General features: G+C 46.4%; 1 long non-coding RNA gene across 1 annotated transcript; it reads left to right on the plus strand.

The window, feature by feature from the left end:
* The first annotated feature begins 575 nt into the window (after nt 1-575).
* LOC125441466 lies at nt 576-14,058 on the plus strand. Its single transcript, XR_007245862.1, has 3 exons — nt 576-589; nt 1,072-1,074; nt 13,961-14,058. It is a non-coding gene; the product is annotated as an uncharacterized LOC125441466 (long non-coding RNA).
* Nucleotides 14,059-26,808: the final 12,750 nt, after the last annotated feature.

Here is a 26,808-nt window from a genome sequence, read left to right on the forward strand (position 1 = left end):
TGTGAGTAACGTCTTGTACTGAGATGTCAGGATACTGAGTTGTGACTTCCTGAGTTCCTTTTTACTATGATGGGTCAACCTCATTTGTTTAATTTTTTCCTGAAGGACTAACATTCTTGATCAAACCAAACATTATTAGAGTGAGGTAAAGACTCATAAACAAAGGTCTGAGCATATTGACCATCTTATCATAGTGCCCTAACATGTCATGGTCAGATTTCAATAAGGGAGGATGACATGTTCTCAAGACTTCAGGTGTCAGGACTTGAGGTATTTTGTTTTGAAGCACTTGTGACCACTTGAGCTTTCTTTGACCAGGAAATGAAACTTCGGCTATTTCTGGTATTGGAGAGAGAATTGCACTTCTGTTATATTTGAGCACAAGCCTCAAGGACAATAATCACTTCGTGATGTATCACCAACTTCAAAGTTTACCACATTTGCCAGTAAAGTGGGAGAAATAGCTATGTAGTCAATAGAACTGGCATGGCTGGAGGAAAGTAAGGTAAAAGTACCCCCAAATGGATCATGCCCAGCCACTAGCTGTGAATCGCCCGATGGGATGGTGCTGCTTCCAGGGCATGAGACCGTTTAGTCACGGGGCATGTGAGGGATGTAGTCACGTGCAGAGGTGGGATGCAATGGCTCTCAGAGGTGGTTACTTCATTTTTTTTAGTGCCGAGAAGGGGTTGCTATGTATTAGCTCTGTCTCTCCCCTTCCCCTGAAGTGGCTGCTTCGCATCCTGCTCCCACAGTAAACAGACTTGCAGCCAGCAGCACCTTCAGAAGTTCAGGCTGAAGGAAGTTGAAGAACAAAGGAGGAGGTGGGCGGCTGTGCCAGCAGCAGTCGACCAGCAGTCGATTCTCAGCTCTCCGCCTCTCTCCCTTCACACACACAGAGATCTTTCGAGCTAGGAGGCCAGCTGCAGGCAACACGTGGGTCAAAAAACGTAGCAGAGGAGAGATCCCGTCTGGAGTCTGGAGAGAAGGATTAAAAAAGGGAAGAGACAAGGCAACTAGTTTCAAGACTCAGTGGGTCAGAGGCAGCCAGGACCTTCCTCAGCTGCAAAGTTTGTTCTCTCTGATGCAAAGCAACTCTTCTTTTCCCTCTCTTCTGTCTGCAAACGGGCTTTGTATCATATGGGGATGAAAAGGAGGAGCAGCAGGTCTGAACTCAGTGGTTGGTGCAAACACAGCAGGCATTCCTCCCAGTGACCTGCAATACTAGCTCCTGCAAGTTTCCTGAAAAATTGCAGCATTAGCCCTTGGAAAAGATCCTCCCTTCTGCTTTGTTTATCAGATAGACTCTGTCTTTGAGTCAGAAAGGATTAATGACATCAACTTCTGATTTTTGTGATCCATCATCCTTGGGACTTGGCTCCATTCAATTCCCACTGGCTCTACAACCCTCTGTACAATCATTGAATTGCTTACTTTGTACTCAAAACAAATTTTTAAAATATCCATTTTATTTACACTGTAAACTCTTGAGTTCTGCAAAATGGAAAGGAGGTTAAGAAAACATTTAAAATAAAATAAGTAAAAAATTAATAAAGAGCTTCCTTGACATTCTAAACTTTATGTTGCTATTCATTCCTTCCATTGGTTCAATTACAGAAGGGAGAGGCCTACACCTCTGGATTGTGGGGACTTTGCTGCCAGAGCCTCACAATGGCTTAGGGTGGGTGGGGACAGCTTGTTTTGTTCGAGCCCCTGCAGCCCTTAGGTGGGTGCAGAGCTGCCAGGTATGAGTTCTGGCAGGTTGGAGTCCAGCATCTTTGACTGGATGGTGTTTTGGGAGTCTGAGGATGGTGGGAGGGGCCAGCTGATTTCTCCTGCTCCTGAGACTTAGAGCCTTTCAGTGGTTTCTGCTGGTGAGGAAAACAGTTCATTTGGGGACTTTTGTACCCGGATTTCTGTTGCTAATGTAATGGGTCATTCACTTTAATTGTTGTCCTTGCAGTGGTATTCACAAGGTGATGGCTCCCACCTAAACATTCCCCTCACTTCTGGTTAGGTGGGTTTTCCAGACTGTGTGGCCTTGGTCTGGTAGATCTTGTTCCTAACGCTCACCAGCATCTGTGGCTGGCATCTTCAGAGGTGTATCCAGAGAAACTGGTTGTTGTGATTGGCTGTGTGGCCGTGGTCTGGTGAGATCTTGTTCCTAATGTTTCGCCTGCACCTGTGGTTGAATCTTCAGAGGTGTATCACAGAGAAACTGGTTGTGTAGGTTTTCCAGGCTGTGTGGCCGGGTCTGGTAGATCTAGTGAATGAGCCTATACTGTTATAGTGAATATTTCCACGACTTTGTCACACATCCTTGATGTATCTGTGCCTGAGCTCTGTGTGTGGTGCGGTAAAGGCTCCTCTGTTTGTCACTGCTTCACACATCACACACCATTGTTTGTTTGTTGGTATTATTGAACAACAAATAGCTTTGTTTTCTCTCTTACTTTTAAGAACATAAGAACTAGCCTGCTGGATCAGACCAGAGTCCAGCCTTAGTCCAGCACTGCTACTCACAGTGGCCCACCAGGTGCCTTTTGGGAGCCTCACATGCAGGAGGTGAGCAATGGCTCTCATGGGCTGCCAGTTCTGAGCACCTGGTCTGTTGTTGCATTTGCAATCTGAGATCAAGGAGGATCAAGATTGGTAGCCATAAATCGATTCTCCTCCATAAATCTGTCCAACCCCTTTTAAAGCTATCCAGGTTAGTGCCATCACCCTCCTGTGGCAGATATTCCAAAACACCAATCACACGTTGTATGAAGAAGTACTTCTTTATTAGTTCTAATTCTCCCCCAGCATTTTCAATGTATGCCCCTGGTTCTAGTATTAGAGAAAGAGAGAAAATTTCTCTCTGTCAACATTTTTCACCCCATGCATAATTTTGTAGACTTCATCATATCCCCTCAGACGCTTCCTCTCCAAACTAAAGAGTCCCAAACGCTGCAGCTCTTCCTCACAAGGAAGGTGCTGCAGTCCCTCAATCATCCTCAAGGTTCTTTCCCTCTGCACTTCTTTTTCTCAGTTCTCTCGATATCCTTTTTGGAGATGTATTTACCAGAACTGAACACAGTAATTCAAGGAACACTACCTGCTTTATATAAGGGCATGATAACTCTTTGTAGTTTTATTATCAACTCCTTTCCTAATGATCCCAGCACAGAGTTTGCCTTTTTCAAAGCTGCCATGCATTGAGCTGACATTCCCATGGAACTACTAACCAAGACGCCTAAATCTCCCTTTCCTGGTCTGTGACTGATAGCACTGACCCTTATATGTAGTTGGATTTTGCCCCTCATATGCATCACTTCAGACATTTTGCTACATTGAACTGCATTTGCCATTTCTAGCTCCTTACTCACCTAATTAAGGTCCGCTTTTGGAGTTGCAACTCTTTGTAGGTTCTTCGCTCAATTCCTACATACTCTGGTATCATCTGCAAACTTGTCACACCACCACCCAGGCACCCTACTTCCAGGTCATTTTATATGAATAGGTTAAAGAGCACTGGTCCCATAATGATCCTTGGAGGACACCACTCCTATATCTTCACACATTGTGAGAACTTCCCATTTATACCACCCTTTGTTTCCTGTTCCTCAACCAAGTTTTAATCCATAGGTGATCTCCCCTCTTATTCCTTGATTGCTGAGTTTTCAACAGCCCTGGTGAGGAACTTTATCAAAGCCTTTGGAAATCCAAGTAGACAATGTCCACTGGTTCCTTATCCACATGTCTGTTTACACCTCAAAGAACTCTAGTAAGTTTGAAGACAGGACTGTTCTGCAAAAGCCATGCTGACTCTCTTCCTCAGCAGGTCTTGCTTTTCTACATTAACAATTTTATCTGTAATGATAGATTCTACTTAATTACCAGGAACAGATGTCAAACTGACTGGTCACTTCCTGGGTCCCCAGTCTCTCTTAAAGGTTATGTGACATCAATATCTTCCAGTCTTCAGGGATGGAGGCTGATTTCAGGGATAAGTTGCATATTAAAAGTGAGAAGATCAGCACACATGCTTGCTTCCTTAAGAACCTTTTGGATGAATGCACTGGGCTAGGGATTTGGTAGCATTTAGTTTATCAATGGCTGCCAGAACTCTTTCCCTGTCTACCAGTATCTCGGCTTAGTTCCTCTGGATTCACCTCCAAGAGGCTTGTCTGTGTTGCAGGAATTTTCTCACCTCTTCTTGTGAAGACAGATGCAAAGAATTTGTTCAGCTCTTGCAATCTCTCCCTGTCATCTTTTTTTTAGCACACCTTTTATTCCTTTGTCTAACGGGCTTCTACCGCTTCCTAGCTGGCTTCTGCTTTTGGATGTACTTGAAGAACTGTTTGTTACTGGTCTTGATGTTCGCAGCCATGCTCTCATAATTCTTTTGTCTCCCTTACAGCTAACTTGCTTCTCTTTTGCCACCATTTGTGTTCTCTGGCATTCTTCATCAGTTGTTGGACTTCATTTCTAAAAGACATCTTTTTCCTAATAATTCTCAACCTCCCTTGTTAACCATGGTGGCTTTTTTTGGACTGGGCTGCCTCTTCTAAACCCAAGTGAACACATTCTCCAGCTGGGATGAAGACTGTGTTTTTAAATAACCTCCAAGCATCTTGACAGTTTTCTGACTCTTTGATTTTCCCTCAGCCTCTGCGCACTATCCCCCCTTTCTCATCTTTGAGAAATTTCCTTTCTGAAGGCAATGTAACTACATTAGTAGTTGCCTCACTTGTTCACATGCAGATACTGAATCTGACAGCATTGTGGTCGCTGTTCCCTATCGGCTCAACAACACTGACTCTCAAGCATCTCAGGGTCCTGGTACCACATCGAATTAGATCTTAGGATCACCTCTCCCTTGGTTGGTTCCACAACCATCTGTCGTCACAGTCATTTAGCATATCAAGGAATGTTCTCCTACTATGACCTGAGGATGCATTTTTCCTCGCTTATATGGGGATAGTTAAAACGCCCCATTACCACTACATTTTGTTTCTTTATTGGCCTCTGATTTCCTTTTTCCATCTCAGAATCCTCTTGTGCACTTTGGTCAGGGGACGACATATTCCCACGTTAAACTATGCTTCACCCCTGATATTGATATCCACAGTGCTTCTAGAGGAATCAGCTCCCTGCATTGTCTATTTTATGTGAGACACATGCCTCTTTTGATGTAGAGGGCCACCCCACCTCTGTCCTATCCTTTTTCCCAGAGTGCCTGTAACCTGGGATAACAGCATCCCACTGGTTCTCCCCATTCCACCATGTCTCTGTGTGATGCCCACTATATCAATGTCCTTCAAAACTCTGTTGTACTCCAGCTCCCATTTTAGGTCAAGGTTTTACTATTAGCATAGAGACATCTGTGGTTATCTTGTCTTCTGTCCTTAACCTGGGATTTATGTGTTTTCCCTCTAGCCTTTGTAGATTATCACTTATCACATTGCTATGCACCTTGCTTGTATGTGGTTGGATTTAGAAAACCCTCTCTCTCTGTCTGCATCCCCATAGATACTGTATTCTGGAACCTAAGTCACCTCTGCTCCTGTCAAGCTTTCCATAGGGATCAGTTTAAAAGCTGTTCTGCCACCTTTTAATAAATGTTGAGCGCCAGCAGCCTGGTTCTCTTGTTAAGATGAAGTCTCGCCCCACAGGCAGGCCTGCCTTGTCCCAAAGGTTCCCAGTTCCTGACAAATCTTCAGCCTGCCTTTACACCCAATTTTCTCATATCCACACATTGAGACCCTGTATCTTGCCTAGTTCTGCCTTCAAGGGCCAGTGGAACAGGTAGCATTTCTGAGAATGCCACCTTTGGGGGGGTCCTGGATGAACCTGTTTCCTAGTAGCTCTAAATTCTAGCTTCCAGAACCTCCCTGCTGTATTTCCTAATGTCATTGATGCCAATGTGGGACTACAACTAGTTGACTCACCTCAGCACTGTCTGCTCCACAGCCTATCTAGACGGCTGTGGACATCCGCAACCTTCGCACTCAGGCAGGCAGTCACCATGCGTCATCATGCCTCTCACAAACCCAACTCATTCCTAATGATCAAATCACCCATGAGCCCCCCCACCTCCCCGCCAGGGGTATCCTCAACAAGTAGAGGATATCTGACTACTAGTTAAGGAAGGGGTCCCATCTATGAGCTTTCCACCACCTCAGACTGGCACCCTCTGTCTCACAGAACTTATTTCCAAAGACTGCTATTGTTGTTGTATTTTCTAGTTATTTCAAAGCACTTTTCACAGTAAAAAAAATTTTTTTAAGCATTTTTTTATTTCTGCTGTGTGGCATGGCCCATTGCTGTGCTCAGATTTGTGAGTTGGGGCATATTCTATAATGTGATGATTTAGAAATGACCTGGTGCAAAAAAAAAAAATTTGGTCGTGGTGGGGTGGCCGTCGGGGGGGGGGGGGCATACAACTCAGGTTTTGCCCAGGGCTACAGTTTGCCTCGTTACGCCCCTGTGCCCAGCACCATGCAAAACATTAAACAAAGACAACTTTCCAAGGAATGTTAAGCCTGGCTTGTCAATCGTTGGATCTTGTGAAGATCGTTCCAGAAGACAAGCGTGCTTGGCAGTTTGAACATTGGTGCCCATCTGTTAAGTTAGGCACCCTGGACCAGTCCTGGCATTGAAGTCACCACAAAATTATGTGAGCATTGAAGAGTTATTGAAGAGTTAAAATTTCCAACATATGAAACTACTGATCCCGAAGATTTCCTTTGTCTTGTGGTTCTAAAAGTTTAGGAGGAACAGAAATGTTTATGCACAGAAGAATACTAATATGCTAACTCTTAATCTATAATACTTGTATATAATTTGGACAGCTGCTTCCCAGTGTCTGATTTCGGCTATTAAGTCAACTGTAATAAGCACAGCCAGATTACCACGACCCCGGGCCTTAGAGGCCTGGTAACCCTGTAGGCTTCTGCACCCAAGTTTCCTGTAAAAATAAATTCTCGAAGCATAAGAATTTTTAAAATTCCTGATCATAAAATTTGTTTTGCCATCCCCCCCTCTGCTCCCAGATTCCATGATATTAATCTTTCGCATCCAGTCGATTCCACATGATCCAGATATCCAGGATTGAGCAAGGGAAATATCCTGGTATGGCCAGGAGGTTTGCATGTCTTCTGATCCTAAAGTGTTTTTGTCCTGTGATATTACCCTCATCCCGGGTTTTTCAAAACCCACTAAAATGTTGGTCTTTTTCCAGATTCCCACATTGAATTGCTTCCGTGAGAACACCATGGGAGCAAAACCGATCTATTTTTCCTGCCCCACCACCTGATCTCCCCACCTTACATCATGTCAGTTTCATTTCTGCTGAGTTGCAGCCCACACAAACGTTCCCGAAGCAAGTTTTCTGCCCTTTGAGAGGAGCCAGGCCAGTGAGCCCAGGTGGGAAAGCATGACTAAGCATTCCTCACTAAGCATGACTTGCGAGCCGAGCCACAGCCTGGAGAGCCCAGCCCCACAGCTCCGGGCTCACATTCCCAATGGGATCCTGGAGGGGAGGGGTGGGGAAGCGCCTACCTGGCAGGATGCTCGCACCCCATGATAGCCCCAAAGACCAGTCAAATGTTATTTGGTATATCATTTGGGGGTGGGGGTGGTGAGTGTCTCGTGCTGTGGTTTCTTGCACACTTTTAATTGGGGCTGGAACATAAGGCTCTGCCCAGTATTGGTCAAAAGTTTTAACTTTGTGTAGCACAATGTGCTTGTTGTGTTGCTCACTGCACCAGCTCCTTTTCAAAGCCAGAGAAAAGGGGTATGTGTATCCTACTTGGTTTTCCTGTGGTTGCTGTGGATCCACCAATCAGAAGCATTGCCTTTTGGGGTGGGGGAAGAGCCAATCAGAATGAAGTACACCAGGGATGTTCGAGCATGCATGCTGCATCTGTGTTGTAAAAAAAAGCCAGGCTCATGCAAAAGCAATCAGAGTATTTTCTCCTGGTCTTAACTCGATTCCTTCCCAGAAACAGGCACCCAAGCGAAGGGAGGAACCAGGATAACAGAGACCCAGATTTTTAAATACAGAATGTGACCCGGTATAATTATGCTGTGCAGAATCAACCTTAGTCAGAAGTGAATACTTGGTCCATCTCTCCTCTTGATGCAGCCATTTCTGGGCAAGATCTCACAGATCAGTTTGGTTCTTGAGGGGATTGACAATCAATTTCCGATTCTTGAGCCAGTTAATGATTGCTTGATGTTTCTTCTAAATGGCTCTTAGTTCTGTCAAGGTTTGTAATTAAAAAGGGGACAAGCTGTTGTGATTGTTTGAGGGGGGATCCTTTGGCTGAGTTTTAAAGGTGGAAGGGGATCCCGGGTTGGAGCGGCCTCTTTAGTTTGCAGAAGTTTGAGTCTTAGGCCCTTTCCAAATGGGCCAATTAAACTGGGATAACACCGGTAAAATGGGGTGGGGGGGGCTTCGTGTTTTTCGCCTCAACCGGGGTTTTTCAACAATTGTATTATGTGCAATTCCTTTGTTTTAACACGGTTCACAGCTGTGGCCGAGTGAATGGGCACAGCTGTGAACCACATTAAAACACGAGAATCGCACATAACACGATTCTTGAAATCCCCTTCCCTAGCTCCCAACTGTGGGATAATGCAGGGGCAATGGGTCTGCTTCGCAGGCAGGTGGAAGGGGGGGAAGGCAGACAGGGGAGGGGGGAAAGCGCCTTCATGCAAAGGCATGCGCCCCGAGGCAGCCAGCCAGCTGTGGCTGGGGCGAGGGCGGCCTCATATTACCCGCCTTTCCCCCACTTTTATTGACCCGTGTGGAAAGGGCCTAGTCTGTGTGTAATGGGTAGTTGGTCAGTAGGTGGAAGGGTCGAAAGGAGTTAATTTGGTCCTCTTCAATAGAATTTTCAAGGTGGAGACTCTCAGAATTAGCAGGCGGGTGGTCTTCTGAGTCAGACCAGCTGATTAAACCATGTTGTTGTGTCTCAGATGATGTTTTCCAGAAGGGCAGCCTGTAGGTCTGGAGTTATTGGTGTTTGGTGTTTTGGGAACAGAGAGGTTATTACAGTGTTGTCAAATACTCAAACTGGAAAAAAAAACCCTTTACATTTCAGTCTGGATTTGTGTTAGGAAGAGTATTAGTGAAAGTATTCTGGAGCTTTTAAAGGTAAGCAGAACTTTCTGTGCTTGATTCGAGTTATCAAGAGGCTCTGTAGAAATAAGATCTATTGGAAAGTGATTCTCCCCAAGCAGTGCTCTCAAATGATTAAACGCCAGGGGCCTGGTCTTCCAGTGAGGCTGCTGCCCTTTATGCCTGCTTATGATCAGGCAAACCTTATGCGGTTGTAACACCACATGATAAAAGTTCCTTTGATCCTCTGCCTTCTTTCCACTGAAATATGCATTTTTCCCTGTGGTGAGGACAGAAGCAGAATAGGGAGGCTGCGCAGGGGAGACAAAGCTGCCCAACGCTGGTTTGGTCCGTTCCGTTCCGTTCCGACCAGCCTTGGGACTGTTTGAGGGAGTTCAAGTTATTATTATTATTATTATTATTATTATTATTATTATTATTATTATTATTATTATTATTATTATTATTATTTATTTATTTAATTTGTATACCGCCTGATCCCCGAAGGGCTCCTAGCCTGTTTCAAAGAGTCAAAAATTAGTTCCGCTATTTGTGCTGGCAGCACCCAGAGCCTTCTCACAGCATTTTCGTTGTCTTCACTGCTGTATCCTCCTGCAGACACCCCCCCCCCTTCACTTCCTCTGTAATGGCACCCTCTGCCAAAGGGGTAAAACGGTTTGAAGTGGGAATTGTAAGTGCTGTGGTATTTTGTGGAGCAAAATAGCCTCCTGCTTTGGTCTGCTGGTGAAGATAAGTCCTCTGGCTCACGCATGCATTTGCCTGTTGGGATTGTGCAAGTGTCTGTCACAACTCAGTTATAAAAGGGTTAACTGTTTGGATGCAAACAAGTTGCTGAAGTCACTGTTTATGACCTGGTCTATTGATTAGATATTGGTCAGTCAGATAACCATTGCTTACATGCTAGTGAGCACGTACACCAGAAGTTATAAAGTTAACTCTGTGTTATGTACTGTCAAAGGCTTTCACGGCCAGAATCACTAGGGTGTTGTGGGTTTTGTGGGTTGTATGGCTGTGCCACTGGAACATGGCCATACAACCTGGAAACCCCACAACAGCCTTAATTCTGTTTCTTTGGCCCTTTCTGCACTGCAATGGTGCAGGGGTGCGTCGGCATAAACAATGCCGATGCACCCCCCCGAGACCGTTCACATGGACGGTCCCGGGAGTGCAGCAGGCAGCGGCGCAGCCTTCGCACAGGCTGCGCTGTTGCCGAACACCTACCTTGTCTCCTGGCTTCCAGCTCGTCACAGAAGCCAGGGGACACACTCCCGCAGCCTGGAGCTATGGCTCTGGAGTCGCAGGTCAGGGGGGCATGTCCCCTGGCCTCTGCGACAAGCCGGAAGCTAGGAGACAAGGTAGGCGTTCGGGAAAGGGCGGAAATAGTGCCTTCCAGCCTCTGCCGTTCGCACAGCAGCGGTTGGAAGCCACTGTTTCCAAAATACCTTGCTCAGGGAGCGAGGTTCGGAAACAGCGACTTTGCGCCGCTCGGGGGTTGTGAGGCTGTGCGAGCCCCTCCCCAGGGACGCTGTTTTTAGCTTCCCTGGGACGCTGTATTCTGCCTGTGCAGAAACAGCCTCTGTTTGAGACAAGACAAGACACAAGGAGACACCAGAGAGGAGACAGCAGATAGGTAGCAAGATGTAACCAAACATTCAGTAATGTAGATGTGTAACAGGAAAGAAAGGATTTCTTATTTTATCTCCATGTAACCCTCCCTTTAGAATTAGTAACCGCTCTTTTAGCAACTGAGATTCTGTCTCTTCTGTTCTACTCTGCTAATATAAACACACACACACACCAACATTGCCAGCTCCCATTTCCCAACGTCACGGCTGCATTGATAATTAGTCAGTTGGTCAATTAATAACAAAGTTTAGTGGTTTAAAGCCTCCCCACCCTTTTTTCTCCTTGGTTCTATTATGCTGTAAAACATTTGTTTGCCTTCAACCTGGCTTCTTGTACTGTAGGTACAACAACAATTTGCTTTAAACAGCAGCCAGATGCTTAGGACTCAGGGACATTTCCCAGATTCACCACCCAAAAAGGATCAGTCTGTGATCACTCCACAAGTAAAAACTGCTTCCGACTGAAGTTTTAAATGACGTGCCCAAAGTCAAGCCCCCAAGGGTGAGGACCGCTTCGGATAACAGCAATTAATCAAATAAGGAAAACAAGATAAAAAGTAACTTGCAGAGTGAAGAGGGTGAAGAGAGCAGTTTTTCAAGTAGGATCTATCCACCTATGGTCTCTTATTAAAAGGAAACAGAGGCCCTTTCTCCACTTACCCTTTTCCGAGGGTTGCTGCGCGCAATCCCCAGCGCGCGGCATCCCTGGCGCGCACCTGGGTGTCCCCACAACCCCGCGCTCTGCACGGGGTCATCAAAAGGCGCCCTTTGAAAGAGCGCCAGGAATGCCTCGCGCTGAGGGGCGCGACAGCAGCAGCGGCGGGGCGGCTGCGCTGTAGCCGCCCCTCTCAGTGGGGAGTGCCGAGGGACCCCGCGCTACTCTCCTCGAGTAGCGCGGGGCTTAAGGGAAGTGGGGAAAGGGCCAGATTTAAAGACCAAATTAAATTTCACTTATGAGCAGTAGCTGACACATCTATCTCTGCACCATCTTGAACAGGAAATGGGCAAGCGCTGGGAGGATCGGAGAGGGATGGGTCCATTTTATTCAGAGCAGGGCTTTGGTGACTGACATCGCTGTCCGGCTCATTTCACCCCTGGCAGGTTCCCAGCCCCAAGAACAGTGACCCGGCTAGCTTCGAAATCAGCCAGGAGGCCTCATCTTGCTAAAAGCTGTTTCGACTTAGCTCTGACAATAAAATTTACCATTAAAAATACATTTATCTTGGCTTCACGTGGCCTGGAAATCTATGGAAGGAGTGATTTAGGGGGCTTGTCGCAGCATGACACGCAGCACTGAGCAACTGGATATTTTCCAAGACCAGCAACTCATGTTCTGCTGCTGGAATCAGGACTGTACAGTGGGCTGATGTTTAATTTAGCATCTAACATACCTTGACATCAACTCCAAATGCAATGGCAAAGGGCAGAAGGATACAAGGGGGAGGGGGGGTGAGAGAAAGGCAGGAGAGAACGTCCAGTGGATGGAACAAATTCCTTTGTCTCCTGGTTTGCTCTGTCAACAGTTACCAAATATGACAGGCTGACATCAGAATAAAAGGGTTAGGAAGGGGAAATTGAAAGGAGTGTGGGATTGGTTCCTGGCATGTTATTGTTAGGCAAAGTTTGCCCTCTCCACAGTTGTCTTGGTGTGCACATGCTCTCTCTCACATGCACACACATGCACAAATGCTTTCAGAAGTGATGCACAGTCGTGCATTTTTTCTTGGTGTGCACATGTTCTCTCTTGCTTGCACACACACATGCCCAAATGCCTTTAGAAGCAATGCAGTTTCTGGCTGTCTTTTTCGGGCAGCAGCTGTAAAACGAACACTTGCAAACACTTAAAAGCGGCCCCTAACTGTTGTTAAATTGTGGAAGTTTGCATTTGCTTTGAAGGATGACATTTTGTCTCCCGCTGAGCTGTGAGTCATTTAGGCTGGGGTGGCTTGATTTGGGCCACACCAGATAGGAAATGTCAGAAGCTGTTGTCTGTGGACTCTAGAGATCTGGAAGAGATATCCAAGCGGTATTTTAGTCTTCATGAAAGTTATGTAAAACATTGTAATTTTATGATACAAAGAATGCATAATATGTTAGCTAGTCCTTCCTACATTTGATTGACCTGCTGAAATTCTATGATTGAGGGATGTTGTTATCTTGTATTGGAAGATGTTATGGAAAATGCCGCATGCAGAGGCCAAAAGAGAACAAGAGAAAGCCCAACTTGTAGCCGGCAGCATCCTCTGTGGCTTGCAAATGATAGAAGATCCTGGGACATCTCTGGAGGGATGAGATATCATTTAATTGCAGCGGGTGGGGGTGGAGGGTGCCAACTTCCAGGTGGAGCTTGGGGAGCTCCTGGAATTACAACTGATCTCCAGACAATGGAGATGAACTCTCCTGGGGGAAATGACCCCTTTGAAGGGGGGACTCTATGGCTTCATACTCCACTGAGGTCCCTCCCCTCCCCAAACCCACACACAGAGGCGTACCGGGGGGGGGGGAAGGAAGTCTGGGGCAACACCTGCTAAGGGCACCCCCAAAGCCCTCATGCCACCCTGTGCCCCCCACCCCACCCCCCATTTACCTTAGCTGGAGGAGGAAGGTGGCACGGTCCTAGGCAGCCTGGTGGGGCCCGGTCTTTCGGGGCCTGGGCAAGGGGTGCCCGGTGGGCCTGCGGTAGGCTTCCAGCTTGGTCAGGCTTGGTGGTGGGCAGCTCAGGTGGGTGGCTAAGGCAGGCGCCCGAGGCTGGCTCCTGCCCTCCTCAGCCTCTCAGCTGACAGGGAGGCCTGGGAGGGCATGAGCCAGCTTGCGGCTGCAGCAAAAAGCTCAGCTGGCGAGCAGTGCTCTGGCACAGAGGGAACTGCTGGATGCCAGCCGGGTCACCATGTTGCAGGAGAGGCCAGGTGCAAGGACCACACTGGTGCCTGGTGCCCCCCCCCCCCACATGACCAAACGGCATGCACCCAGGGACATGTGATACACCATGTCCCCATGGGCGGTCCGCCACTGCCCACCCATCCCAGGATCTTCCCCCAAATCTCCAGAAATTTCCCAGTTCAGAGTTGGAACCCTTGTTTGCACCCAAAGTCCAGTTGACTCTTAATACTCCTGCAAATCCTCTATCAGTGACCCTCAAATATTGGTGGGGGGAAGTTGCAGTCATCTTTGGTGACCCCAGAGTGTTTTCAAGGGATGAGATGAGCAGAGGTGGTTTGCCATTGCCTGCCTCTGCAGGGTGACCCTGGTCTTCCTCGGCGGTCTCCCATCCGAATGCTACCAGGGCTGACCCTTCTTAGCTTCTGAGATCTGATGAGATCAGGCCAGCCAGGCCAAGGTGGTCACGTGAGAGGAGAGTGCTGCAAGGGTTAAACTAACAAACCTTGTAAAGAGACAAAGGAGAAGTTTGATTAGAAGTTGGAATTGTATTTTTTGTATGTTGCTGAATCACATAATTAAATAAAAATAATAATAATGCCAAAGGGGATGACAATTAGAAGCAGAGGAATGAATTGAATCAGTCAAAATGTAAAGCTACAAATGTATTGCATGTTTACTGTTTATTGTGGGTGTTAACTAAATAGCAAAATGTTAAGTGAAACCTATGATGGTGTTTTCAAGAAAAGAGATTTCAGAGGTGCTTCTGCCATTGCCTGCCTCTGAGCAGAAACCCTGGACTTCCTTGGAAGTCTCCCACCCAAGTAACAACCAGGGCAGGCCCTGCTTAGCTTGAGAGCCGATGTGATCCGGCTCGCTTGGCCATCCACCTCAAATATCACATATGTTTACATGCATATCGCATATCTCTGTCAAGTCAGATCCTCCATCCACATAGCCTAGAACTCTTTCCTCTGCACAGCGTCAGTGTGTTGTAGTGGTTAAGAGTGGTGGACTCACAGTTGTCTCAGAACTCTCTCAGCCTCCCCTACCTTGTAGGGTGAATGTTGTGGGGAGAGGAAGGGAAGGAGGTTGTAAGTCTCTTTGAAACTCCTCATGGTTGAGAAAAGGGGGGTATAATTCCAAACTCCTCCTCCTCCTCCTCCTCCTCCCAGGGCCTTAGGCAGAGAGAAGTCTTTCCCATCACTTTCAACCTGAGATTTTCTGTGGTGGCTGGTGGGGGAGATCCCTGTGTGGGATCTTATGCCTGCAAAGTTGGTGCTCTACTTCTACACTGCAGTTGGTTCCCTAGAGATTATCTGAAGCTATTTTGTAGGGAATCAAAGCTATCCAGCCCATAACTGTATGATCCTGCCCGGCAGCAGGCCTCCAGAGTTCCAGGCAGGGAAAGGTTCTTTCCAGTCTCTCTGTGATCTTTAGCCTTTCCTGTCCAAGCACAGCCCTGCTTCCTGTCAGCTGCCAGACACCATCGCCCATCAGCTGTCCAACACTAGAAGAAAATGTATTTCTGAAACTAGCAGGCAAAACACTTTGCAAAACTGCTTACTTAAAATATCTTCAGCCTGCCCTGTACTCCACCACACTCCCAGGCAGTGAATGCCACTGTCGAACAGCCCTGGCTGTCAGGAAGTTCTTCCTGATGTTTAGGTGGAATCTCTTTTCCTTCACCTTGAACCTGTCACTCCTGGTCCTAGTCTCTGGAGCAGCAGAAAACAAGCTTGCTACCCTCACCAACACGACATCCCTTCAAATATCTAAACATGGCTCTCATGTCACCTCTTAACCTTCTCTTCACCAAACTAAATATCCCCAGCTCCCCGCGTCTCTCCTCGTAGGGGTGGTGGTGGCCACAGGAGGATTCCCACGTGCTCATCTTTGTGGAATTTGATGTATCTTGTTTTATAGGGAGGTTTTCAGGCAGCCTGCAGGTTCTCTGACAAGGTCTTGCTCTCAGGAAAAGTGTGTTGAGATGGAGGCCTACTGGGATCCCGGGAGGATGTGTGTCATTTGGGTTGGGAAATACATGGAGATTCTGGGGGCGGAGCCTGTGGAAGGCGGGGTTTAGGGAAGGGTTTCAATGCCAGAGGGTCCACCTTCCAAAGTGGCCATTTTCTCCAGGGGAACTGATCCGTCGGCTGGAAATCAGTTGGAATCCTGGTAGATCCCCAGCCACCACCTGGAGAGTGGCAACCTAGGTATCAGCCAGACTCCGCCTTCCAGAGAAGTCCAACTTCCCTCTTCAAGCAACACATGAGATTCAAGTCCTTAATAGTGAGAAGAAGATACTTTTGAAAGCCTGTGGGCCACATTTGATGAGATCACACCTGCCAAAGGACTGCGGAGATAAAATTTCGACCATCTTTCGTATTCATTGTGCTTCTCGTGATTTGAACTGTGCAGAATGAGGAAGCCATGTGACCAGTCTTGCAAGTGTGCAGAAGCTCTTGATCTGTAAAAGGAAGCTCCTTTTTTCAAAACTTTCCTAAGTGGCAAGAACCGTGCTCATGGTGGGGTTTGTAGAACGAAGAATCTTCTGTCTTTATAACAGGAAAATCTGTGTGGTGTAGTGGTTAGAGTGTCAGACTAGGATCTGGGAGGACCTGGTTGAAATCACCACTCTGCCAAGCCAGCTTGCTGGATGACCTTGGACACTCAGCTTAACCTACCTCACAGGGTTGTTGTGAAGGTAAAGTGGAGGAGAAGAAAAGGGCGTAAGCTCTCTTGTGTGACTGGGAAGAAAAATGGGATATAAATTAAGTAAATGTTTTAAATAAAAAAACATTTTTCATATGACATACCTGGCACTGAATTCAGCATCTCTGGGACTGCATGGATGCACAATTTTAATTTTCAAGACAGCTGATACATGGCCTAAATAGCCCTGACTGCTCAATCCACAGTTAAATGCAAATGTCAGCCTTCTGAAAACTTTGGCTGGGCTGAATCGCTTGGTCTGGACGGAGCTCTGGAGAGGTGTGGGATTTGGGATGATTGAGAGCAGGATTTATTTCACAGTTGAATTTGTAAGAGCTCTCCTGGGTGAGAGATCCAGCTGGAGCGTTTGCAGTACACCTCTCATGCTGCTGCAGGATCAACCCCACCCCGCCTCTCCAATGGCCTCTGCATCTCTCTGCCTCCTGCCAAGAATTTAACAACCTCCAAGGGAGCAAATCCCCGCGGTGATCGTCTGGGCATCCTGGCCCGCCTAATAAACACACAGCTCCCTCTGCCTTTCCCTGCCAGAGTTTTCCCAACTGGGACTGTGCAGACAGTCAGTGGGTGTTCTTTCCTCACGCCTGCATAAGTGTGTGTGTTTAAATTCACATCGCTGAAGCTCCCCAGAGGAGGCAGCAGCTAGAGAGAGGAAGGGAGCGAAGAGACCTGGCAGCGCTCTGCAGACATACAAGAATCTCAGCATGTCTGTTTGGTGGTGTTTGAAAGAACATCTGCAGTAGCAGGACATACTGCAGGGACTTCACATGGCGACTCACAAGTATGGCTGCCAACCTCCAGGTGGCATCTGGAGATCTCTCACTATTACCGTGAATCTATCCCTTTCTGCTTTTTGCTCTGCTCCATTTATATCTAGGTACCCCTCCTATCGATGGGACCCGCCGTTCCCCTCTTTTGCGGAGGGTTTAAATGTGGGTTTTACTGGACACCTTTTATTGTATTAACCGCTGTTTTAATAGGATTTTAGTAATTATGTTAAATTGATGGAGCCTATGTAATTTGTAATTATGTATACGTGAATGATTTTGCTCCCTTGTTTATTATTGTGATAGAATGTTGTGTTGTACGCTGCCCAGAGCCCCTTGGGGATAGGGCGGTATAGAAAACTAAGAAATAAATAAATAAATGAATAAAATCTCCAGATGATGAAGATTAGTTGCCTGGAGAAAATGCTGCTTTCAATCGTCACACACATGAAGTCAACATTTATTGTATTTGGCTGAAGGATTTCTCTCACCAAGCATTTGTAATTATTTAATCACAAATTTAAAAACTTGGAATTATGATAAGGCAGTGGTGGTGAACCTTTGGCACTCCAGATGTTATGGACTACAATTCCCACCAGCCCCTTCCAGCATGACCAATTGGCCATGCTGGAAGGGGCTGATGGGAATTGTAGTCCATAACATCTGGAGTGCCAAAGGTTCACCACCACGGCGATAAGGAATGCTACAATATCAAATAAAATGCCTAAATTCTTTTCTGTGGGACCGCAGTGCACCTCTCTGCCTTAGGTAGTGACTCACATTCACAAGTGAAGAATTGGAAGGATTTTTGAGATGAGTTTTTATCTGGAGTGCTTGTCAGGCTTGGTTGATGTTTATTTTGAAACTGACCACACTCACTGGTGTAGAATTCAAGTCTTAGGTTGTTTTGGAATTTAACTGACATACATTGTTGTGGAAACTACTCGGTTGTCCTGTGGTTGAACAGTTTTTCTCACTTGGAGATGGATGTCCTTTTGATGACTATCAAGCGTGGAATTACCTGACGGATTAATTGTTGAAATACTTCTTGGCCTTTGAATTACAGTAACAAAGAAGAGGTTCCCACCTGAAGGCTGGCAACCCTAAAGACACCATGAAAGGATTTGGGTTGGGGGTGGGTGGGTGGGTGGGTGGGTCTTTTTTTACTTTGAATACAAATGCAAATGCAATCAAACTATCCTAAACCTGCCAGCTTCTCAGCTTCCTGCCTTCTTTGGCCTTCTTTGTTCTCATCATCCTTTGTTTCTTCGGCCCTTCTTGCCTTTCCAGGCTCTCTATGACATTTGAATAGCCCAGCCAATCACTGCCACCCATGTGACAAAATCCCATAGCCTATCACTTGGCTTCGGTAGTTTGAATGGCTGCCAACATAGTGTAGTGCTTAAAGTGTTGGATTAGAATGTGGGAAACCCAAGTGTGAGTCCCCATTGACCCACTGGGTGACCTTGGGCCAGTTACACATTCTTGGCCTAACCTACCTCACAGGGTGATTGGGCCAGGGAGGAATGGAGAGTGACATGAGCCACATTGGGCGGGCGGGGTAGGGGGGCAAAATATACAGAAGTAAATAAAGGCAGAATAACTCTGAATACCAGATGCCAGAAATTCATGATCAATTCTTTAGTTCAAAGCAGCCATGAAAAATGGGACAAAGAAATAGAATCATGGCCACAAAAAATAAATCCCCACCACCACCAGTTGCTACTTGCCCAGTGGGGGGAAACATACATCTCCTATAAAGGGACATCTATATTTTTCTCCATAGAGTAAATTGGATGGGGGCTACAATTTAGATTTGGGAGAGGGTATAGAAGCAGGAAATTCTTTCCCTGCACTGTAGGAAAAGCTCAATCTCCTTGACCCCCAGCATCATAGGCTAGTTCCTCCCCTCAACCCCCCTAGTTGGATCTTGTGGGTATATTTCATGGGGAGTTGGATCTAAAATTGAGTTGGATCTTGTGGGTATATTTCATGGGGAGCTGGATCTAAAATTGAGTTGGATCTTGTGGATATATTTCATGGGGAGTTGGATCTAAAATTGAGTTGGATCTTGTGGGTATATTTCATGGGGAGTTGGATCTAAAATTGAGTTGGATCTTGTTGATATATTTCATGGGGAGTTGGATCTAAAATTGAGTTGGATCTTGTGGATATATTTCATGGGGAGCTGGATCTAAAATTGAGTTGGATCTTGTGGATATATTTCATGGGGAGCTGGATCTAAAATTGAGTTGGATCTTGTGGGTATATTTTATGGGGAGTTGGATCTAAAATTGAGTTGGATCTTGTGGGTATATTTCATGGGGAGTTGGATCTAAAATTGAGTTGGATCTTGTGGGTATATTTCATGGGGAGTTGGATCTAAAATTGAGTTGGATCTTGTGGATATATTTCATGGGGAGCTGGATCTAAAATTGAGTTGATCTTGTGGATATATTTCATGGGGAGTTGGATCTAAAATTGAGTTGGATCTTGTTGATATATTTCATGGGGAGTTGGATCTAAAATTGAGTTGGATCTTGTGGACATATTTAGGGTTAGAGATTCGGATGGTCCAAATCTGAGTTTGGACTGAATCTGCACTGATTCGGACGGATTTGGACAAGTTGGGTCTGAATCCAAGCTGTCAGAATCACATCTGATCTGAATCCATGGGGATCCATTTTTAGAAATATTGGCACCAAAATTTCAGGGTAGCATCAGGAGACTGTCCTGATGATACCCCAAAGTTTGGTGCAGTTTAGTTCAGGGGGGGGGGTCAAAGTTATGGACTCCCAAAAGTGGTGCCCCTATTCCCCATTCTTTCCAATGGGAGCTAAGGAGATGGGGCTACCCTTTTGAGGGTCCATAACCTTGGCCCCCCTGAGCCAAACTGCACCAAACTTGGGAGGTATCATCAGGACAGTCTCCTGATGATACCCTGAAATTGTGGTGCCAATACATCTAAAAATGCACCCCTGCAGGCACCCCCAGAAATTTGCCCAAGAATTTTTGTTCTGCAGTGACTAGCTGGATTGGATCTTGTGGATATATTTCATGGGGAGTAGGATCTAAAATGGATATATTCCATGGGAGTTGGATCTGAAATTGAATTGGATCTTGTGAATATATTTCATGGGGAGTAGGATCTAAAATTGAGTTGAAACTTGTGGATATATTTCATTACCCATCCTTGTAATTCTGAAAAGAATAACAGAAACTTACATATGAGCATCTCAGATGCCACTTTTTATTCTACACCCTAGAAAGATGGACACCCTTCCTTCCATAAGGTACTGCTTACTCACAAGGAGGCCAGGAACTGCTGCTTCCACCACACAAATTCAAATATGTTGTTAATCCTGATCATTTTTTGAACATCTGGCAAAAGACTGACTTCTCTAATCTCTCGATTAAGAGTGTCTGGCCCTGTTTTGTCTTTTGGAGGCTGTGATGGAGCTTTCCTAATATAAACTTGGTTCTCTTCCTCTGCAAAGTGGCAGGGACTCATATTGCTTCTCTGTTCTGTAATTGTTCACAAGGGACCTTCGCACAAAGGCTTGAAGATTTGTTATTGTTTCTTTTTTTAAAAAAGAAAAAAGAAAAGAAAAGCGCTATTGGAAGAGTTTTTATTTATTTGATTTTAGTCCCCTTGATAGAGTGGACAACATTTCTTGGCTCTTGATGAAAATCACCATAAAGCCAAACGGAAAGGTTATTCAAACAGACAGCAGAGTCCCTCAGATCAGAGGAATTGGATGCAGCTGCAGCAGAGAGACTTCAATGAGATTTGATGTGGGAAGTGCCCACTACTGATTGCCAGGGGAAGGGACACCAGTCAGGGCTGGCTGGGACCCAGAGGCAGCCATCAGGCAAGGCAAAGCACCTCCCTTGGGGTGTATGTTTCTATGAGCTGCTAAGGGTAGCGCCCTGACCTGGTGGCCCAGGTTAGCCTGATCTCGAAATATCTCAGAATCTGAGGGCCAGCCTTGGCTAGTATTTGGATGGGAGCCCACCAAGGACATTTACGGTAGTAACACAGAGGCAGGCAATGGCAAACCCACCTTTGTTCATATCGTGAACTTGATAGCCCATTCCATCAGTACTATACTGAGGGCAGCAGAGTGCACAAGTGGATTTGCAGGTCAACTTTTGGCTACAACAAATATGTGAAATGAGTGTCACGCCCCTGGACTGTTCAATTATGAGACTCTGTGTTCAGATGATATCTTTATTATGAAACAGCATTAGGAATAAGCATTTAGACTTCTATTGCCAGAACTACAACAGCAGCAGACAGGCACCCCCCTTCCCAGCAGCCCTCGCTTTTTCTAGTTCGTGGTGGGGAACAGGTTGCTCAGTTATATAATTACGTTGCACTTCTGTCCCAGTGGAATCCCAAAGTATCTTGCATCATTTTCTTCTTCTCTGTTTTATCCTCACAACAGCCCTATAAGGTAGGTTAACCTGATAGTTTGTATGTGGCCCAAGGATACCCAGCAAGTTTCCATGGTCGAGTGCGGATTCCAACGTGGGGTTTTCCAGATCCTCATCTGACACTCATCATTATACTGCTTTGGTTTTTCTGCTGCTATACAAATGGAAAGCCCTTTGTTCTACAACATCTTGCCTGGAACACCAATTCTTGCCCCTTCAGAACATTTTGAAAAAAATCCCTTTTAATATTTTATATTGCAGCTTCCGTTTAGAGAACAAGAGCTTGTTCTCAGAATGAGAATACATTTGGTTTCTCAGTAGTGGCTGGTTCACCTTGCAAAAAATGGGAAGTGCTCCAAATATCTCACATTTTTTAAAATGCTGACCTTCCCCCAAAGAGCGCTGAGTGGTTTACAAGGGTATCCATCCCTTCATTGTATTGTCACAACAGCCCTGTGAGATAGGTGTGTCCAACTCTGGAGCTTCAGATGTTCATAGACTACAATTCCCATCAGCCAGTTTGCCATACCAGCAGGGGCTGATGGGAACTGTAGTCCATGAACATCTGAAGCGCCAGAGTTGGATCCCCCTGGGTTAATGTGTGACGGGTGTAAGATTACCCAGCAAGCTTTGGATATGGGTCACCCCAGTTCCTGGTCTGTACAGCATAGTGTCTCTCATAAACTGCCCATGTCATGTGTCCACTTCTACCTGTTTTCGAACCTCGCTCAGGTTTTTTCGGAAACAGTGGCTTCCAACCGCTGCCGTTTACACGGCAGCGGCTGGAAGGTGCCATTCCCCGCCCCCTTCCCGAATGCCTTACCGTCCCTCCGGCCTTCCGCCGCGTCGCACAGGCCAGGGGACACGCCCCCTGCCCTGCGACTCCAGAGCTGTCGCACAGGGCAGGGGGGCATGTCCCCTAGCCTGTGCGACGCACCGGAAGGCCGGAGGGCGGTAAGGTGTTTGGGAAAGGGGGGAAATGGCACCTTGGGTGGCTTCCTTACATGATTCTTGGGGGGTGATTTAGGACTGCAGTATGCCAAGGCTGACTATAAAAAGCATGCTGACAGGAAGAGGTTGCACATGACTATTGGGGGGGGGACTCTGTGTCTACGCGCATGTTTGCAGGGCAGCAGGAAGTTGGGCCATAAATACATTTGACCATTTAAAGTGGTGTGGGTTATCAATAACGTGACAGTGGAATTGGGCCTATTTTCCAGTGGGGGACAACGAGTGGGTAGACGTTGTCCATATTAAATCTCCTTAGCTGGTGAAGGCTTTCCACAAAGCTTATCCTCACTGCCCTTGGGGGTGGGGGGCTCTTAAGGGGGTCAGAATGTCCGAGTCCTGATCAGTTACTTCTCACCTAAGTACGTTATTTTACAGCTGCGCCATTAACCATTTAACCCCTTTCAGTTTCAGCTACTAAATGCCTAATTCAGTGACAGTTTATTGTTGCGTCCTGCTGGGAGGCTGGCACCCAAAAGCCCGTTCACGTCAGAGCTGACATTGTCCAGTTTACAGCCATTTGGTCCTAATCTCTAACTGGCTTCACTTCTCTGATTTTTCCAACTCCACCCGGTCCCCGCATTCAGCCATCCTGTATTGTAAGTCACCCAGCTAGACATAAACATTATAACTATCCCTGTTTTTCCCACCAGCTTCTGGGGGGAAGGGCTAGCGAGGGGGGGGGGGTCAAGCTATACCTCCCTTTGGCTTTCTCACATTTCTCAGATCTGGCTATGGAAAAGTATGATGCCTTTCCTTGCATAGACCTTTAATAAAGACTACCATTAAATATCATAATCTGGTTAATGTCTATTGACAAGCAACCTTGATTCCCCCTCCTTACCATGAAGCCTGCTGGGTGACCTTCTGTTAGGTCTCGGAACCTTAAGCCAATAAACGGACTCTGAGGTATTGATCAGTAGCGTTTATTGATGAGGCATCGAAACACCCAGCTTGGCAAAACCAGTTCTGACAAACCTGGCCTTTGCCACCCCCTTTATCCTTGCAGCAAGTCTCCTGCTTGCCCAAAAAGTTGTGAAAAACAGTCCCCAAAACTAAGGCACCCCAAGGTCAGAAGCAGATAGTATAAGAGAGCCTGCCCCCATGAGATGTAGCTCTGTTTCTCATGGGACCAGGCTGTCAGGGGAAGTCTAGTTATCTACAAAGTGTGTGAAGCCATAAAGTAAAGATCTAGGAAAGACTGCTCCAAATGGCAGTGGTTACATATAGCAGGCTGGTTACATATATCTTTTAGCAGCATTGATTAGTTGTTTCAAGCAGTTACATTGACACAGGAATGCATCTCAGTCACATAGATACAATCCCCCTGACACCTTCCTTGGGCCAGTCACAGTCTTCTCAGAATTCTCTCAGCCCATGGAGTAGCAGGCAATGAGAAAACACCTCTGAATACCTCTGAAGTGTCCCACTGACACTTCCCCTGATGAACAGTGGTAGTTCTCCTGCTCTTTGGAGTGTGATTTCTTTTCACAATCTAGGCTGAGTGCAACTTTCAGTAGACTTTTTTTTCAGGATCTGGGCCCAGTTGTTGTTTGTGTTCGTGATGCTGGAGTGACAGATTGAGGCCCACAGGTGGACTGCAAAGTGCTGGCGATGTTATTGTCACGGCTTGTTTAGGAAATCTGCAAACTCAATAAGCAGCATTAGTTGGCATTTGATTTAACTTGAGCATATTGGTAACCAGATTAATGTTGGCATTTACTTTGCCTGCAATGCGTCTGCACACTTGTTCAAACTCAGAGTGCTGTGAAAAAACACTTGACTTGAGCCTTTTAGTCTTCTGAGACAACAGGAAACACCATTTTATTATTATTATTAATCATTTCTATAGCGCTTTTAGTATGCAAAGCTCTTTAACATCATGGTGAAACATTCATCCTTGCAAAGGACCATGGCACTAAGCACTGAGCTTGGGGCCAATTTGTGTGTACAAAACTGAATTTTATTGGATTTAAGGCACACTGGAACTGCCCCCACAGCTCTTCTTTTACACAACCAGGTAACCTTTAAACTCCCAATGAGGAACAGAATCAAACATTTCCATTGGCAACTAAAAAGAAAACGAACCTTGATTGCCTGGTAGAGCAATCAGGCCACCGCTTCACCCTGCGTCCAGGTGTGTGCTGGCAAACTGGATTCACTGCTGGTTGTGTGGATTGGCTCTTTTTAATCCCTGGTGGTGAACAAAGGCCGTTTCCCCACTTAAAAAAATAACGCTGAGGCAAACCGTGCTCCTTTGGATTGCAGCTTTTGAGTACGGGGTCATGTTCCCCACCGCAGCTTCTGCCCCTTGGCACAATGAACACGGCAGCTGCGCAGCAGCCAGGCAGGACTCCCCACGATCCGCTCAGGGGGTGTCCTGATTGGCTGCTGCATTGTGCTGTGGCGGAAATGTTTTAAAATTTTCAAATGGACAAATTGATGTGTCCACGCTTTCCCGAGGAACCCACGTCTATTTATGCACACACAATATGCATCCATGCCCATGTGCACTCAAAATGACGTGCAGACGTGGATTCCTAGTGTTAATAAGAAAAAATTAAAACCAGCTGTGTGCGCATTGCGCACACCCCGCCATGCCCTGATTGGACGGGAGGGTCACGTCACTAAGTGGCGGGAAAAATGGAACTCCCTAGGCTTCCCCACTGCCCCGCGCTCCCCACGGGTTTCTTCAAAAGGCTCTGTTTCGAACAGCGCCAGAAATGACGCGCACTGAGGGGGCACGAGAGCGGAAGAATCGGGGCACTGTCACCGCTCCTGTAGTGGAGAGTGCTGCTGGACCCTACGTTACTTGCCTCGAGTAGCGCGCAACAAAGGGTGAGTGGGGAAATGGCCAAAGAACAGTGAAGGTAAATCAACATGGAACAACTAAGCCAAAGTTATCAATGGTGTTTTTACCTGCCTTGGTATCTCCTTAAATTTTTTCTTAATCCTTTTCTTGCCACCAGAGAGTGAAGGAACTCATTTTATCTTCCCACAGGAGACCAGAGTATCACTTACATTCCTGATGGGTACGTGCTTCCTGACTAATATAAATATTCTGATTTTATGGATTGAGCAGACTGATATGTGTTCGTTGATAGCCTTTCCCGATGAATGAAGATAAGAGAAGGAAAGCATCAACATCTGCCCTTGCTTACAGTTCTCTTGGGTCCTGCTAATCCTGACGGAGGTAGTCTGTCTATCAGAAACCTCCTCCTTGTTTACTTACTTATTTCACGTACACCCTGCCTGTTCCCCCAGTGTGGACCCCGAGCAGCTCCCTGTGCCCTCCACATCTCCATTTGAATCTTACAACCACCCTGAGAATATGGGACTGACCCAAGCAAGCTTCTGTGGCTGAGCAGGGAGTCAAACCTGGGTCTCAGATCCTAATTTCACACTTCAGCCATGCTGGTTGATAAATGATTCCTGCTGAAGATCAGCCCCCTCCTGCTCCCCCAGGGTTTGTGGTTTGGCTAACACAAAATGCCATCTTTATTTGCACAATTGACCCCAGCAGCAAAAGGGCCCTAACCCTGACCATGGAGATTCCATTTCCAGCCTGCCAGCATTTGCTGCTCTGCTTAAACATATTTCAGGAAGCATACCTGCAGACCAAGAATGGAGTAATTATCATCAGTTGCGGATGACCCGGTGGCAGACAGGCAGCAGTCATGTAGGTAGTCAGGCAGCACAAAGAGAGCCTGGCAGCCTCTGACAGCACAAAGAGGAATCACAGAAGATTTGACAGTTTTATTACAGGCAGCAGCAGAGAATCACTAATGGAGACTTATGTGGACATTCAAAATGGCCCCTGATTTTTGTCGAACAAACTGAAACCTACCCAAATGTTGCTGGCTGATTGGAATTTCCAAGTCTCTTTTGCTGTAGCTGATTCATCTTTTGCCATATATAAGCAAAGAACACATATGGACCTTTCTCCCCAGCCGGCCTGAAGCTGTATGTTTCTATTTTACTATCTTACCTATTGATTGGTTTAATATTTTACTGAAAATTTTATGATTTGTATTAGGACCCGGTCACTTGACCCAGTGTTTTATGCCATTAAAGGTTTTTTTGAAATTTGCTTTGGACAGTCCGGTGTTGTCAGCGGTGTGTGTACCCACTTGAACTCAAGTGCCAGTTGCTCCCCTGGCTCGCTGCCCGCGTGACTGAGGGAAGACTGACAGCTCTCCAGGTTTTCACGCTGCAGTTGACTCCTCCAATG

The sequence above is a fragment of the Sphaerodactylus townsendi genome, linkage group LG12, assembly GCF_021028975.2.
Source record: "Sphaerodactylus townsendi isolate TG3544 linkage group LG12, MPM_Stown_v2.3, whole genome shotgun sequence".
NCBI classification, from domain to species: Eukaryota; Metazoa; Chordata; class Lepidosauria; order Squamata; family Sphaerodactylidae; genus Sphaerodactylus; species Sphaerodactylus townsendi.